This window comes from Anomaloglossus baeobatrachus, unplaced genomic scaffold (genome assembly GCF_048569485.1).
Source record: "Anomaloglossus baeobatrachus isolate aAnoBae1 unplaced genomic scaffold, aAnoBae1.hap1 Scaffold_249, whole genome shotgun sequence".
NCBI lineage: Eukaryota > Metazoa > Chordata > Amphibia > Anura > Aromobatidae > Anomaloglossus > Anomaloglossus baeobatrachus.
The window spans coordinates 1,175-18,963 of NW_027442085.1; the positions used below are offsets into that span (position 1 = coordinate 1,175).

Below are 17,789 nucleotides of genomic sequence, written 5' to 3' on the forward strand. Positions count from 1 at the left end.
TCACATACACACACGTACTCTATATACACAGGCACATATACACATACACTATATATACACACACAGACACATGCACAATTATATACAGTACAAGCAAAACATCTATGTAAAAATAGACAGATCCAAGAAGTATATACTCTCCTGTTTCTTCCTAAACTGCTGATGACAGTGGAGCCTCTCCTGCTGGGGATGTGGCGCTGTGCGGCCTCCATGTTTCGCTCTGCCTCCTCTCCTGCTGGGGATGTGGCGCTGTGCGGCCTCCATGTTTCGCTCTGCCTCCTCTCCTGCTGGGGATGTGGCGCTGTGCGGCCTCCATGTTTCGCTCTGCCTCCTCTCCTGCTGGGGATGTGGCGCTGTGCGGCCTCCATGTTTCGCTCTGCCTCCTCCTCCTGCTGGGGCTGTGGCGCTGTGCGGCCTCCATGTTTCGCTCTGCCTCCTCTCCTGCTGGGATGTGGCGCTGTGCGGCCTCCATGTTTCGCTCTGCCTCCTCTCCTCCTGGGGATGTGGCGCTGTGCGGCCTCCATGTTTCGCTCTGCCTCCTCTCCTCCTGGGATGTGGCGCTGTGCGGCCTCCATGTTTCGCTCTGCCTCCTCTCCTCCTGGGGATGTGGCGCTGTGCGGCCTCCATGTTTCGCTCTGCCTCCTCTCCTGCTGGGGATGTGGCGCTGTGCGGCCTCCATGTTTCGCTCTGCCTCCTCTCCTGCTGGGGATGTGGCGCTGTGCGGCCTCCATGTTTCGCTCTGCGTCCTCTCCTGCTGGGGATGTGGCGCTGTGCGGCCTCCATGTTTCGCTCTGCGTCCTCTCCTGCCTGGGGATGTGGCGCTGTGCGGCCTCCATGTTTCGCTCTGCGTCCTCTCCTGCTGGGGATGTGGCGCTGTGCGGCCTCCATGTTTCGCTCTGCCTCCTCTCCTGCTGGGGATGTGGCGCTGTGCGGCCTCCATGTTTCGCTCTGCCTCCTCTCCTGCTGGGGATGTGGCGCTGTGCGGCCTCCATGTTTCGCTCTGCGTCCTCTCCTGCTGGGGATGTGGCGCTGTGCGGCCTCCATGTTTCGCTCTGCGTCCTCTCCTGCTGGGGATGTGGCGCTGTGCGGCCTCCATGTTTCGCTCTGCCTCCTCTCCTCCTGGGGATGTGGCGCTGTGCGGCCTCCATGTTTCGCTCTGCGTCCTCTCCTGCTGGGGATGTGGCGCTGTGCGGCCTCCATGTTTCGCTCTGCGTCCTCTCCTGCTGGGGATGTGGCGCTGTGCGGCCTCCATGTTTCGCTCTGCGTCCTCTCCTCCTGGGGATGTGGCGCTGTGCGGCCTCCATGTTTCGCTCTGCGTCCTCTCCTGCTGGGGATGTGGCGCTGTGCGGCCTCCATGTTTCGCTCTGCCTCCTCTCCTGCTGGGGATGTGGCGCTGTGCGGCCTCCATGTTTCGCTCTGCCTCCTCTCCTGCTGGGGATGTGGCGCTGTGCGGCCTCCATGTTTCGCTCTGCGTCCTCTCCTGCTGGGGATGTGGCGCTGTGCGGCCTCCATGTTTCGCTCTGCCTCCTCTCCTCCTGGGGATGTGGCGCTGTGCGGCCTCCATGTTTCGCTCTGCCTCCTCTCCTCCTGGGGATGTGGCGCTGTGCGGCCTCCATGTTTCGCTCTGCCTCCTCTCCTGCTGGGGATGTGGCGCTGTGCGGCCTCCATGTTTCGCTCTGCCTCCTCTCCTGCTGGGGATGTGGCGCTGTGCGGCCTCCATGTTTCGCTCTGCCTCCTCTCCTGCTGGGGATGTGGCGCTGTGCGGCCTCCATGTGTCGCTCTGCCTCCTCTCCTGCTGGGGATGTGGCGCTGTGCGGCCTCCATGTTTCGCTCTGCCTCCTCTCCTGCTGGGGATGTGGCGCTGTGCGGCCTCCATGTGTCGCTCTGCCTCCTCTCCTGCTGGGGATGTGGCGCTGTGCGGCCTCCATGTTTCGCTCTGCCTCCTCTCCTCCTGGGGATGTGGTGCTGTGCGGCCTCCATGTTTCGCTCTGCCTCCTCTCCTCCTGGGGATGTGGCGCTGTGCGGCCTCCATGTTTCGCTCTGCCTCCTCTCCTGCTGGGGATGTGGCGCTGTGCGGCCTCCATGTTTCGCTCTGCCTCCTCTCCTGCTGGGGATGTGGCGCTGTGCGGCCTCCATGTTTCGCTCTGCCTCCTCTCCTGCTGGGGATGTGGCGCTGTGCGGCCTCCATGTTTCGCTCTGCCTCCTCTCCTGCTGGGGATGTGGCGCTGTGCGGCCTCCATGTTTCGCTCTGCCTCCTCTCCTGCAGCCTGTATCAGCTCCTCTTTGGCTGCGGCCTCCATCCTCTCCTGAGTGGGGAGCCCGGCATTTCTCCCCCGGGGGAGGGGCGGCGTGTCTGCAGAGGAGCAGGAGCTTTCCATAGGAAGGGCCTGTTCTGCTTCCGGGGCATCGGCGGCTTCTGGTGAGTCACTTGGACCGTGGAAATATACAGTATTGGTTGCAGTGCCTGGCCCTCTGTATATATGCCCCCCCCCTGCCCTCTGTATATATGTCCCCCCCCCCCTGCCCTCTGTATATATGTCCCCCCCCCCTGCCCTCTGTATATATGTCCCCCCTGCCCTCTGTATATATGCCCCCCCCTGCCCTCTGTATATATGCCCCCCCCTGCCCTCTGTATATATGCCCCCCCTGCCCTCTGTATATATGCCCCCCCCTGCCCTCTGTATATATGTCCCCCCCCCGCCCTCTGTATATATGTCCCCCCCCCTGCCCTCTGTATATATGTCCCCCCTGCCCTCTGTATATATGTCCCCCCCTGCCCTCTGTATATATGCCCCCCCCTGCCCTCTGTATATATGTCCCCCCCTGCCCTCTGTATATATGCCCCCCCCTGCCCTCTGTATATATGTCCCCCCCCTGCCCTCTGTATATATGTCCCCCCTGCCCTCTGTATATATGTCCCCCCTGCCCTCTGTATATATGTCCCCCCCCCTGCCCCTCTGTATATATGCCCCCCCCTGCCCTCTGTATATATGTCCCCCCTGCCCTCTGTATATATGTCCCCCCCTGCCCTCTGTATATATGCCCCCCCCTGCCCTCTGTATATATGTCCCCCCCCTGCCCTCTGTATATATGTCCCCCCTGCCCTCTGTATATATGTCCCCCCTGCCCTCTGTATATATGCCCCCCCCCTGCCCTCTGTATATATGTCCCCCCCCTGCCCTCTGTATATATGTCCCCCCCCCTGCCCTCTGTATATATGCCCCCCCTGCCCTCTGTATATATGTCCCCCCCCTGCCCTCTGTATATATGTCCCCCCTGCCCTCTGTATATATGTCCCCCCTGCCCTCTGTATATATGTCCCCCCCTGCCCTCTGTATATATGTCCCCCCCTGCCCTCTGTATATATGTCCCCCCCCTGCCCTCTGTATCTATGTCCCCCCTGCCCTCTGTATATATGCCCCCCCTGCCCTCTGTATATATGTCCCCCCTGCCCTCTGTATATATGTCCCCCCCTGCCCTCTGTATATATGCCCCCCCCCTGCCCTCTGTATATATGCCCCCCCCCCTGCCCTCTGTATATATGTCCCCCCTGCCCTCTGTATATATGTCCCCCCTGCCCTCTGTATATATGTCCCCCCCCCTGCCCTCTGTATATATGTCCCCCCTGCCCTCTGTATATATGTCCCCCCCTGCCCTCTGTATATATGTCCCCCCTGCCCTCTGTATATATGTCCCCCCTGCCCTCTGTATATATGTCCCCCCCTGCCCTCTGTATATATGTCCCCCCCTGCCCTCTGTATATATGTCCCCCCCTGCCCTCTGTATATATGCCCCCCCCCTGCCCTCTGTATATATGCCCCCCCTGCCCCTCTGTATATATGCCCCCCCCTGCCCTCTGTATATATGCCCCCCCTGCCCTCTGTATATATGCCCCCCCCCCCTGCCCTCTGTATATATGCCCCCCCTGCCCTCTGTATATATGCCCCCCCTGCCCTCTGTATATATGTCCCCCCCCCTGCCCTCTGTATATATGTCCCCCCCTGCCCTCTGTATATATGTCCCCCCTGCCCTCTGTATATATGTCCCCCCCTGCCCTCTGTATATATGCCCCCCCCTGCCCTCTGTATATATGCCCCCCCTGCCCTCTGTATATATGCCCCCCCCTGCCCTCTGTATATATGCCCCCCCCCCGCCCCTCTGTATATATGTCCCCCCCCTGCCCTCTGTATATATGCCCCCCCCTGCCCTCTGTATATATGCCCCCCCCTGCCCTCTGTATATATGCCCACCCCCTGCCCTCTGTATATATATGCCCACCCCCTGCCCTCTGTATATATATGTCCCCCCCTGCCCTCTGTATATATGTCCCCCCCTGCCCTCTGTATATATGTCCCCCCCCTGCCCTCTGTATATATGTCCCCCCCTGCCCTCTGTATATATGTCCCCCCCTGCCCTCTGTATATATGTCCCCCCCTGCCCTCTGTATATATGTCCCCCCCTGCCCTCTGTATATATGTCCCCCCCCTGCCCTCTGTATATATGTCCCCCCTGCCCTCTGTATATATATCCCCCCCTGCATATATGTCCCCCCCTACCCTTTGTATATATGTCCCCCCCCTGCCCTCTGTATATATATGTCCCCCCCTGCCCTCTGTATATATATGTCCCCCCCCTGCCCTCTGTATATATATCCCCCCTGCCCTCTGTATATATATGTCCCCCCCCTGCCCTCTGTATATATGTCCCCCCCTGCCCTCTGTATATATGTCCCCCCCCTGCCCTCTGTGTATATGTCCCCCCCTGCCCTCTGTATATATGTCCCCCCCTGCCCTCTGTATATATGTCCCCCCCTGCCCTCTGTATATATGTCCCCCCCCTGCCCTCTGTATATATGTCCCCCCCCTGCCCTCTGTATATATATGTCCCCCCCCTGCCCTCTGTATATATATGTCCCCCCTGCCCTCTGTATATATATGTCCCCCCCTGCCCTCTGTATATATGTCCCCCCCTGCCCTCTGTATATATATGTCCCCCCCTGCCCTCTGTATATATGTCCCCCCCTGCCCTCTGTATATATATGTCCCCCCCTGCCCTCTGTATATATGTCCCCCCCTGCCCTCTGTATATATATGTCCCCCCCTGCCCTCTGTATATATATGTCCCCCCCTGCCCTCTGTATATATGTCCCCCCCCTGCCCTCTGTATATATGTCCCCCCCTGCCCTCTGTATATATGTCCCCCCCTGCCCTCTGTATATATATGTCCCCCCCTGCCCTCTGTATATATGTCCCCCCCTGCCCTCTGTATATATATGTCCCCCCCCTGCCCTCTGTATATATGTCCCCCCCTGCCCTCTGTATATATGTCCCCCCCTGCCCTCTGTATATATGTCCCCCCCTGCCCTCTGTATATATGTCCCCCCCTGCCCTCTGTATATATATGTCCCCCCCTGCCCTCTGTATATATGTCCCCCCCTGCCCTCTGTATATATATGTCCCCCCCTGCCTTCTGTATATATGTCCCCCCCTGCCCTCTGTATATATGTCCCCCCCCTGCCCTCTGTATATATATGTCCCCCCCGCCCTCTGTATATATGTCCCCCCCTGCCCTCTGTATATATATGTCCCCCCTTGCCCTCTGTATATATATATGTCCCCCTTGCCCTCTGTATATATATGTCCCCCCCTGCCCTCTGTATATATATGTCCCCCCCTGGCCTCTGTATATATATGTCCCCCCCTGGCCTCTGTATATATATGTCCCCCCCCTGCCCTCTGTATATATGTCCCCCCCCGCCCTCTGTATATATGTCTCCCCCCCTGCCCTCTGTATATATGTCTCCCCCCCTGCCCTCTGTATATATATGTCCCCCCCTGCCCTCTGTATATATGTCTCCCCCCCTGCCCTCTGTATATATGTCCTCCACTGTCTTATCAGGATTACACAGGATCCATGCCCGTCCGCTGGCCTGCTTGTCATGGATTTCTCTTTGCAGGGTCCATCTTGTGCAGCCATTACCTATAGTTTGGGGGGCTAAATGTTGCCACCATGTTCTGCATGTGTTGGGGGCCATTCACATGAACTGGAGTTGTCCTTGCTGAAGTAATGCACATTTTTGACCAGTAGGTGGCGATAGAGTCCTCATTACGCCCGGCTGTAATGGGTTCACATCAGGCTCTAGGTGCAGATTGCAGTGAAAGCTGCAGACAATCATCGTGGCAGCAGTGATCGGAGCATGTGACTGTCCCCGCTCACCTTATGCCTATTTCCATAGACCCGGCCCCTCCTGGGCACTGGCACCTCACTCTGCTGGAATTTGTGGGAGACTAGGCGGGATCTTACTGACATTTTTACCCAATTTGTGCGCACTGCTGAGCTAATTAAGATTGCCTTGTTTTATATGATCAATGACCTCTGCTTGCAGTCAGTAAATGAAATCTATCTTGACCGATTTCCTGCTCCCACAGCTGAGGTTTTGCTACAGTGTATCAGTCAAGGTAGAAGGGCTTGTATGGGAGAAATGTGTGTTAGGCTATGTGCGCACGTAGCGTATTTTCATGCAGCTACGCTGCGTTCTGCACCGCAGCATAATCTATGAAGATTGTGCCTAACCCATGCGCACGTGGCGTATTAGAGCGCAACATTTCAGCTGCTGCCGAAGCGCGCGTTCTAAAAAGCAACATGTCACTTCTTTCCTGCGCTCTGCATGCAGCCCCCGCTCTGTCTATAGGAGGGGCTGCATCCAGAGCACATGGAATCGGCTTTTCATTACGGACTCTTTCTGCAGCGATCTGAAGCGCACGTGTGCTGTTCACATTGCTGCAGAAATGTCTACAGGGACGGAACGCAACGTGCGCACATAGCCTAATATTAATGAGGATTGCTTCAACTGATGCATTGCAACAAAGCTCTGCCTAGATTCTAATTGTAACCAAAAAAATGCTTAAAGGGAAGGCAGCGTCTAATTTTTATTTTTTTTTTTTTTGTAGCCCAAATCAGAGAACAATATTATTTTCATTGTGTAACAACTGTTTTCTGCATGTAACGCAACTTATAAATATGTAACATAAAGCTAAAAAAACCCTTATAATTACCAGTACTGAGCACCCGAGCATGGCAGTGCCCGCTCATCACTAGTTACCAGTACTGAGCACCCGAGCATGGTAGTGCCCGCTCATCACTAGTTACCAGTACTGAGCACCCGAGCATGGTAGTGCCCGCTCATCACTAGTTACCAGTACTGAGCACCCGAGCATGGCAGTGCCCGCTCATCACTAGTTACCAGTACTGAGCACCTGAGCATGGTAGTGCCCGCTCATCACTAGTTACCAGTACTGAGCACCTGAGCATGGTAGTGTCCGCTCATCACTAGTTACCAGTACTGAGCACCTGAGCATGGTAGTGCCCGCTCATCACTAGTTACCAGTACTGAGCACCTGAGCATGGCAGTGCCCGCTCATCACTAGTTACCAGTACTGAGCACCCGAGCATGGTAGTGCCCGCTCATCACTAGTTACCAGTACTGAGCATGGTAGTGCCCGCTCATCACTAGTTACCAGTACTGAGCACCCGAGCATGGCAGTGCCCGCTCATCACTAGTTACCAGTACTGAGCACCTGAGCATGGCAGTGCCCGCTCATCACTAGTTACCAGTACTGAGCACCCGAGCATGGCAGTGCCCGCTCATCACTAGTTACCAGTACTGAGCACCCGAGCATGGTAGTGTCCGCTCATCACTAGTTACCAGTACTGAGCACCCGAGCATGGTAGTGCCCGCTCATCACTAGTTATCAGTACTGAGCACCCGAGCATGGTAGTGCCCGCTCATCACTAGTTACCAGTACTGAGCACCTGAGCATGGTAGTGCCCGCTCATCACTAGTTACCAGTACTGAGCACCCGAGCATGGTAGTGCCTGCTCATCACTAGTTACCAGTACTGAGCACCCGAGCATGGTAGTGCCCGCTCATCACTAGTTACCAGTACTGAGCACCCGAGCATGGTAGTGCCCACTCATCACTAGTTACCAGTACTGAGCACCCGAGCATGGTAGTGCCTGCTCATCACTAGTTACCAGTACTGAGCACCCGAGCATGGTAGTGCCCGCTCATCACTAGTTACCAGTACTGAGCACCTGAGCATGGTAGTGTCCGCTCATCACTAGTTACCAGTACTGAGCACCCGAGCATGGTAGTGTCCACTCATCACTAGTTACCAGTACTGAACACCTGAGCATGGTAGTGCCCGCTCATCACTAGTTACCAGTACTGAGCACCTGAGCATGGTAGTGCCTGCTCATCACTAGTTACCAGTACTGAGCACCTGAGCATGGTAGTGCCCGCTCATCACTAGTTACCAGTACTGAGCACCCGAGCATGGTAGTGCCCGCTCATCACTAGTTACCAGTACTGAGCATGGTAGTGCCCGCTCATCACTAGTTACCAGTACTGAGCACCCGAGCATGGCAGTGCCCGCTCATCACTAGTTACCAGTACTGAGCACCTGAGCATGGCAGTGCCCGCTCATCACTAGTTACCAGTACTGAGCACCCGAGCATGGCAGTGCCCGCTCATCACTAGTTACCAGTACTGAGCACCCGAGCATGGTAGTGTCCGCTCATCACTAGTTACCAGTACTGAGCACCCGAGCATGGTAGTGCCCGCTCATCACTAGTTATCAGTACTGAGCACCCGAGCATGGTAGTGCCCGCTCATCACTAGTTACCAGTACTGAGCACCTGAGCATGGTAGTGCCCGCTCATCACTAGTTACCAGTACTGAGCACCCGAGCATGGTAGTGCCTGCTCATCACTAGTTACCAGTACTGAGCACCCGAGCATGGTAGTGCCCGCTCATCACTAGTTACCAGTACTGAGCACCCGAGCATGGTAGTGCCCACTCATCACTAGTTACCAGTACTGAGCACCCGAGCATGGTAGTGCCTGCTCATCACTAGTTACCAGTACTGAGCACCCGAGCATGGTAGTGCCCGCTCATCACTAGTTACCAGTACTGAGCACCTGAGCATGGTAGTGTCCGCTCATCACTAGTTACCAGTACTGAGCACCCGAGCATGGTAGTGTCCACTCATCACTAGTTACCAGTACTGAACACCTGAGCATGGTAGTGCCCGCTCATCACTAGTTACCAGTACTGAGCACCTGAGCATGGTAGTGCCCGCTCATCACTAGTTACCAGTACTGAGCACCTGAGCATGGTAGAGCCCGCTCATCACTAGTTACCAGTACTGAGCACCTGAGCATGGTAGAGCCCGCTCATCACTAGTTACCAGTACTGAGCACCTGAGCATGGTAGTGCCCACTCATCACTAGTTACCAGTACTGAGCACCCGAGCATGGTAGTGCCCGCTCATCACTAGTTACCAGTACCGAGCACCCGAGCATGGTAGTGCCCGCTCATCACTAGTTACCAGTACTGAGCACCCGAGCATGGTAGTGCCCGCTCATCACTAGTTACCAGTACCGAGCACCCGAGCATGGTAGTGCCCACTCATCACTAGTTACCAGTACTGAGCACCCGAGCATGGTAGTGCCTGCTCATCACTAGTTACCAGTACTGAGCACCCGAGCATGGTAGTGCCTGCTCATCACTAGTTACCAGTACTGAGCACCCGAGCATGGTAGTGCCCGCTCATCACTAGTTACCAGTACTGAGCACCCGAGCATGGTAGTGCCCGCTCATCACTAGTTACCAGTACTGAGCACCCGAGCATGGTAGTGCCTGCTCATCACTAGTTACCAGTACTGAGCACCCGAGCATGGTAGTGCCCGCTCATCACTAGTTACCAGTACTGAGCACCTGAGCATGGTAGTGTCCGCTCATCACTAGTTACCAGTACTGAGCACCTGAGCATGGTAGTGCCCGCTCATCACTAGTTACCAGTACAGATCACCTGAGCATGGTAGTGCCCGCTCATCACTAGTTACCAGTACTGAGCACCCGAGCATGGTAGTGCCCGCTCATCACTAGTTACCAGTACTGAGCACCCGAGCATGGTAGTGCCCACTCATCACTAGTTACCAGTACTGAGCACCCGAGCATGGTAGTGCCTGCTCATCACTAGTTACCAGTACTGAGCACCCGAGCATGGTAGTGCCTGCTCATCACTAGTTACCAGTACTGAGCACCCGAGCATGGTAGTGCCCGCTCATCACTAGTTACCAGTACTGAGCACCCGAGCATGGTAGTGCCCACTCATCACTAGTTACCAGTACTGAGCACCCGAGCATGGTAGTGCCTGCTCATCACTAGTTACCAGTACTGAGCACCCGAGCATGGTAGTGCCCGCTCATCACTAGTTACCAGTACTGAGCACCCGAGCATGGTAGTGCCCACTCATCACTAGTTACCAGTACTGAGCACCCGAGCATGGTAGTGCCTGCTCATCACTAGTTACCAGTACTGAGCACCCGAGCATGGTAGTGCCCGCTCATCACTAGTTACCAGTACTGAGCACCCGAGCATGGTAGTGCCCACTCATCACTAGTTACCAGTACTGAGCACCCGAGCATGGTAGTGCCTGCTCATCACTAGTTACCAGTACTGAGCACCCGAGCATGGTAGTGCCCGCTCATCACTAGTTACCAGTACTGAGCACCCGAGCATGGTAGTGCCCGCTCATCACTAGTTACCAGTACTGAGCACCTGAGCATTGTAGTGCCCGCTCATCACTAGTTACCAGTACTGAGCACCCGAGCATGGTAGTGCCCACTCATCACTAGTTACCAGTACTGAGCACCTGAGCATTGTAGTGCCCGCTCATCACTAGTTACCAGTACTGAGCACCCGAGCATGGTAGTGCCCACTCATCACTAGTTACCAGTACTGAGCACCTCAGCATTGTAGTGCCCGCTCATCACTAGTTACCAGTACTGAGCACCCGAGCATGGTAGTGCCCGCTCATCACTAGTTACCAGTACTGAGCACCCGAGCATGGCAGTGCCCGCTCATCACTAGTTACCAGTACAGAGCACCCGAGCATGGTAGTGCCCGCTCATCACTAGTTACCAGTACTGAGCACCCGAGCATGGTAGTGCCCGCTCATCACTAGTTACCAGTACTGAGCACCCGAGCATGGCAGTGCCCGCTCATCACTAGTTACCAGTACTGAGCACCTGAGCATGGTAGTGCCCGCTCATCACTAGTTACCAGTACTGAGCACCTGAGCATGGTAGTGTCCGCTCATCACTAGTTACCAGTACTGAGCACCTGAGCATGGTAGTGCCCGCTCATCACTAGTTACCAGTACTGAGCACCTGAGCATGGCAGTGCCCGCTCATCACTAGTTACCAGTACTGAGCACCCGAGCATGGTAGTGCCCGCTCATCACTAGTTACCAGTACTGAGCATGGTAGTGCCCGCTCATCACTAGTTACCAGTACTGAGCACCCGAGCATGGCAGTGCCCGCTCATCACTAGTTACCAGTACTGAGCACCTGAGCATGGCAGTGCCCGCTCATCACTAGTTACCAGTACTGAGCACCCGAGCATGGCAGTGCCCGCTCATCACTAGTTACCAGTACTGAGCACCCGAGCATGGTAGTGTCCGCTCATCACTAGTTACCAGTACTGAGCACCCGAGCATGGTAGTGCCCGCTCATCACTAGTTATCAGTACTGAGCACCCGAGCATGGTAGTGCCCGCTCATCACTAGTTACCAGTACTGAGCACCTGAGCATGGTAGTGCCCGCTCATCACTAGTTACCAGTACTGAGCACCCGAGCATGGTAGTGCCTGCTCATCACTAGTTACCAGTACTGAGCACCCGAGCATGGTAGTGCCCGCTCATCACTAGTTACCAGTACTGAGCACCCGAGCATGGTAGTGCCCACTCATCACTAGTTACCAGTACTGAGCACCCGAGCATGGTAGTGCCTGCTCATCACTAGTTACCAGTACTGAGCACCCGAGCATGGTAGTGCCCGCTCATCACTAGTTACCAGTACTGAGCACCTGAGCATGGTAGTGTCCGCTCATCACTAGTTACCAGTACTGAGCACCCGAGCATGGTAGTGTCCACTCATCACTAGTTACCAGTACTGAACACCTGAGCATGGTAGTGCCCGCTCATCACTAGTTACCAGTACTGAGCACCTGAGCATGGTAGTGCCTGCTCATCACTAGTTACCAGTACTGAGCACCTGAGCATGGTAGTGCCCGCTCATCACTAGTTACCAGTACTGAGCACCCGAGCATGGTAGTGCCCGCTCATCACTAGTTACCAGTACTGAGCATGGTAGTGCCCGCTCATCACTAGTTACCAGTACTGAGCACCCGAGCATGGCAGTGCCCGCTCATCACTAGTTACCAGTACTGAGCACCTGAGCATGGCAGTGCCCGCTCATCACTAGTTACCAGTACTGAGCACCCGAGCATGGCAGTGCCCGCTCATCACTAGTTACCAGTACTGAGCACCCGAGCATGGTAGTGTCCGCTCATCACTAGTTACCAGTACTGAGCACCCGAGCATGGTAGTGCCCGCTCATCACTAGTTATCAGTACTGAGCACCCGAGCATGGTAGTGCCCGCTCATCACTAGTTACCAGTACTGAGCACCTGAGCATGGTAGTGCCCGCTCATCACTAGTTACCAGTACTGAGCACCCGAGCATGGTAGTGCCTGCTCATCACTAGTTACCAGTACTGAGCACCCGAGCATGGTAGTGCCCGCTCATCACTAGTTACCAGTACTGAGCACCCGAGCATGGTAGTGCCCACTCATCACTAGTTACCAGTACTGAGCACCCGAGCATGGTAGTGCCTGCTCATCACTAGTTACCAGTACTGAGCACCCGAGCATGGTAGTGCCCGCTCATCACTAGTTACCAGTACTGAGCACCTGAGCATGGTAGTGTCCGCTCATCACTAGTTACCAGTACTGAGCACCCGAGCATGGTAGTGTCCACTCATCACTAGTTACCAGTACTGAACACCTGAGCATGGTAGTGCCCGCTCATCACTAGTTACCAGTACTGAGCACCTGAGCATGGTAGTGCCCGCTCATCACTAGTTACCAGTACTGAGCACCTGAGCATGGTAGAGCCCGCTCATCACTAGTTACCAGTACTGAGCACCTGAGCATGGTAGAGCCCGCTCATCACTAGTTACCAGTACTGAGCACCTGAGCATGGTAGTGCCCACTCATCACTAGTTACCAGTACTGAGCACCCGAGCATGGTAGTGCCCGCTCATCACTAGTTACCAGTACCGAGCACCCGAGCATGGTAGTGCCCGCTCATCACTAGTTACCAGTACTGAGCACCCGAGCATGGTAGTGCCCGCTCATCACTAGTTACCAGTACCGAGCACCCGAGCATGGTAGTGCCCACTCATCACTAGTTACCAGTACTGAGCACCCGAGCATGGTAGTGCCTGCTCATCACTAGTTACCAGTACTGAGCACCCGAGCATGGTAGTGCCTGCTCATCACTAGTTACCAGTACTGAGCACCCGAGCATGGTAGTGCCCGCTCATCACTAGTTACCAGTACTGAGCACCCGAGCATGGTAGTGCCCGCTCATCACTAGTTACCAGTACTGAGCACCCGAGCATGGTAGTGCCTGCTCATCACTAGTTACCAGTACTGAGCACCCGAGCATGGTAGTGCCCGCTCATCACTAGTTACCAGTACTGAGCACCTGAGCATGGTAGTGTCCGCTCATCACTAGTTACCAGTACTGAGCACCTGAGCATGGTAGTGCCCGCTCATCACTAGTTACCAGTACAGATCACCTGAGCATGGTAGTGCCCGCTCATCACTAGTTACCAGTACTGAGCACCCGAGCATGGTAGTGCCCGCTCATCACTAGTTACCAGTACTGAGCACCCGAGCATGGTAGTGCCCACTCATCACTAGTTACCAGTACTGAGCACCCGAGCATGGTAGTGCCTGCTCATCACTAGTTACCAGTACTGAGCACCCGAGCATGGTAGTGCCTGCTCATCACTAGTTACCAGTACTGAGCACCCGAGCATGGTAGTGCCCGCTCATCACTAGTTACCAGTACTGAGCACCCGAGCATGGTAGTGCCCACTCATCACTAGTTACCAGTACTGAGCACCCGAGCATGGTAGTGCCTGCTCATCACTAGTTACCAGTACTGAGCACCCGAGCATGGTAGTGCCCGCTCATCACTAGTTACCAGTACTGAGCACCCGAGCATGGTAGTGCCCACTCATCACTAGTTACCAGTACTGAGCACCCGAGCATGGTAGTGCCTGCTCATCACTAGTTACCAGTACTGAGCACCCGAGCATGGTAGTGCCCGCTCATCACTAGTTACCAGTACTGAGCACCCGAGCATGGTAGTGCCCACTCATCACTAGTTACCAGTACTGAGCACCCGAGCATGGTAGTGCCTGCTCATCACTAGTTACCAGTACTGAGCACCCGAGCATGGTAGTGCCCGCTCATCACTAGTTACCAGTACTGAGCACCCGAGCATGGTAGTGCCCGCTCATCACTAGTTACCAGTACTGAGCACCTGAGCATTGTAGTGCCCGCTCATCACTAGTTACCAGTACTGAGCACCCGAGCATGGTAGTGCCCACTCATCACTAGTTACCAGTACTGAGCACCTGAGCATTGTAGTGCCCGCTCATCACTAGTTACCAGTACTGAGCACCCGAGCATGGTAGTGCCCACTCATCACTAGTTACCAGTACTGAGCACCTCAGCATTGTAGTGCCCGCTCATCACTAGTTACCAGTACTGAGCACCCGAGCATGGTAGTGCCCGCTCATCACTAGTTACCAGTACTGAGCACCCGAGCATGGCAGTGCCCGCTCATCACTAGTTACCAGTACAGAGCACCCGAGCATGGTAGTGCCCGCTCATCACTAGTTACCAGTACTGAGCACCCGAGCATGGTAGTGCCCGCTCATCACTAGTTACCAGTACAGAGCACCCGAGCATGGTAGTGCCCGCTCATCACTAGTTACCAGTACTGAGCACCCGAGCATGGTAGTGCCCGCTCATCACTAGTTACAAGTACAGAGCACCTGAGCATGGTAGTGCCCGCTCATCACTAGTTACCAGTACAGAGCACCTGAGCATGGTAGTGCCCGCTCATCACTAGTTACCAGTACTGAGCACCTGAGCATGGCAGTGCCCGCTCATCACTAGTTACCAGTACTGAGCACCTGAGCATGGTAGTGCCCGCTCATCACTAGTTACCAGTACTGAGCACCCGAGCATGGTAGTGCCCGCTCATCACTAGTTACCAGTACAGAGCACCTGAGCATGGTAGTGCCCGCTCATCACTAGTTACCAGTACCGAGCACCCGAACATGGTAGTGCCCGCTCATCACTAGATACCAGTACAGAGCACCCGAGCATGGCAGTGCCCGCTCATCACTAGTTACCAGTACCGAGCACCCGAGCATGGTAGTGCCCGCTCATCACTAGTTACCAGTACAGAGCACCCGAGCATGGTAGTGCCCGCTCATCACTAGTTACCAGTACAGAGCACCCGAGCATGGTAGTGCCCGCTCATCACTAGTTACCAGTACTGAGCACCCGAGCATGGTAGTGCCCGCTCATCACTAGTTACCAGTACCGAGCACCGGAGCATGGTAGTGCCCACTCATCACTAGTTACCAGTACAGAGCAACCGAGCATGGTAGTGCCCGCTCATCACTAGTTACCAGTACTGAGCACCAGAGCATGGTAGTGCCCGCTCATCACTAGTTACCAGTACTGAACACCTGAGCATGGTAGTGCCCGCTCATCACTAGTTACCAGTACTGAGCACCCGAGCATGGCAGTGCCTGCTCATCACTAGTTACCAGTACAGAGCACCCGAGCATGGTAGTGCCCGCTCATCACTAGTTACCAGTACTGAGCACCCGAGCATGGTAGTGCCCGCTCATCACTAGTTACCAGTACTGAGCACCTGAGCATGGTAGTGCCCGCTCATCACTAGTTACCAGTACTGAGCACCAGAGCATGGTAGTGTCCGCTCATCACTAGTTACCAGTACTGAGCACCCGAGCATGGCAGTGCCCGCTCATCACTAGTTACCAGTACTGAGCACCCGAGCATGGTAGTGCCCGCTCATCACTAGTTACCAGTACTGAGCACCCGAGCATGTCAGTGCCCGCTCATCACTAGTTACCAGAACTGAGCACCCGAGCATGGTAGTGCCCGCTCATCACTAGTTACCAGTACCGAGCACCCGAGCATGGTAGTGCCCACTCATCACTAGTTACCAGTACAGAGCACCCGAGCATGGTAGTGCCCACTCATCACTAGTTACCAGTACTGAGCACCTGAGCATGGTAGTGCCCGCTCATCACTAGTTACCAGTACTGAGCACCCGAGCATGGTAGTGCCCACTCATCACTAGTTACCAGTACTGAGCACCTGAGCATGGTAGTGCCCACTCATCACTAGTTACCAGTACTGAGCACCCGAGCATGGTAGTGCCCGCTCATCACTAGTTACCAGTACTGAGCACCCGAGCATGGTAGTGCCCGCTCATCACTAGTTACCAGTACTGAGCACCTGAGCATGGTAGTGCCCGCTCATCACTAGTTACCAGTACTGAGCACCTGAGCATAGTAGTGCCCGCTCATCACTAGTTACCAGTACAGAGCACCCGAGCATGGTAGTGCCCGCTCATCACTAGTTACCAGTTCTGAGCACCCGAGCATGGTAGTGCCCGCTCATCACTAGTTACCAGTACTGAGCACCCGAGCATGGTAGTGCCCGCTCATCACTAGTTACCAGTACTGAGCACCTGAGCATGGTAGTGCCCGCTCATCACTAGTTACCAGTACTGAGCACCCGAGCATGGTAGTGCCCGCTCATCACTAGTTACCAGTACTGAGCACCCGAGCATGGTAGTGCCCGCTCATCACTAGTTACCAGTACTGAGCACCCGAGCATGGTAGTGCCCGCTCATCACTAGTTACCAGTACTGAGCACCTGAGCATGGTAGTGCCCGCTCATCACTAGTTACCAGTACTGAGCACCTGAGCATGTAGTGCCCGCTCATCACTAGTTACCAGTACTGAGCACCTGAGCATGGTAGTGCCCGCTCATCACTAGTTACCAGTACTGAGCACCTGAGCATGGTAGTGACCACTCATCACTAGTTACCAGTACTGAGCACCCGAGCATGGTAGTGCCCGCTCATCACTAGTTACCAGTACTGAGCACCCGAGCATGGTAGTGCCCGCTCATCACTAGTTACCAGTACTGAGCACCGAGCATGGTAGTGTCCGCTCATCACTAGTTACCAGTACTGAGCACCTGAGCATGGTAGTGTCCGCTCATCACTAGTTACCAGTACTGAGCACCCGAGCATGGTAGTGCCCGCTCATCACTAGTTACCAGTACTGAGCACCCGAGCATGGTAGTGCCCGCTCATCACTAGTTACCAGTACCGAGCACCCGAGCATGGTAGTGCCCGCTCATCACTAGTTACCAGTACTGAGCACCCGAGCATGGTAGTGCCCGCTCATCACTAGTTACCAGTACCGAGCACCCGAGCATGGTAGTGCCCACTCATCACTAGTTACCAGTACTGAGCACCCGAGCATGGTAGTGCCTGCTCATCACTAGTTACCAGTACTGAGCACCCGAGCATGGTAGTGCCTGCTCATCACTAGTTACCAGTACTGAGCACCCGAGCATGGTAGTGCCCGCTCATCACTAGTTACCAGTACTGAGCACCCGAGCATGGTAGTGCCCGCTCATCACTAGTTACCAGTACTGAGCACCCGAGCATGGTAGTGCCTGCTCATCACTAGTTACCAGTACTGAGCACCCGAGCATGGTAGTGCCCGCTCATCACTAGTTACCAGTA

General features: G+C 55.1%; 1 long non-coding RNA gene across 1 annotated transcript in view; it reads left to right on the forward strand.

The window, feature by feature from the left end:
- The first annotated feature begins 2,353 nt into the window (after nucleotides 1-2,353).
- The window catches only part of LOC142262722 (uncharacterized), a 311,813-nt gene continuing 296,377 nt past the window's right edge, over nucleotides 2,354-17,789 (forward strand). Inside the window, exon 1 of the long non-coding RNA XR_012730037.1 lies at nucleotides 2,354-2,419. This is a non-coding gene — a long non-coding RNA (uncharacterized LOC142262722). The remainder of the gene's footprint in view (nucleotides 2,420-17,789) is intronic.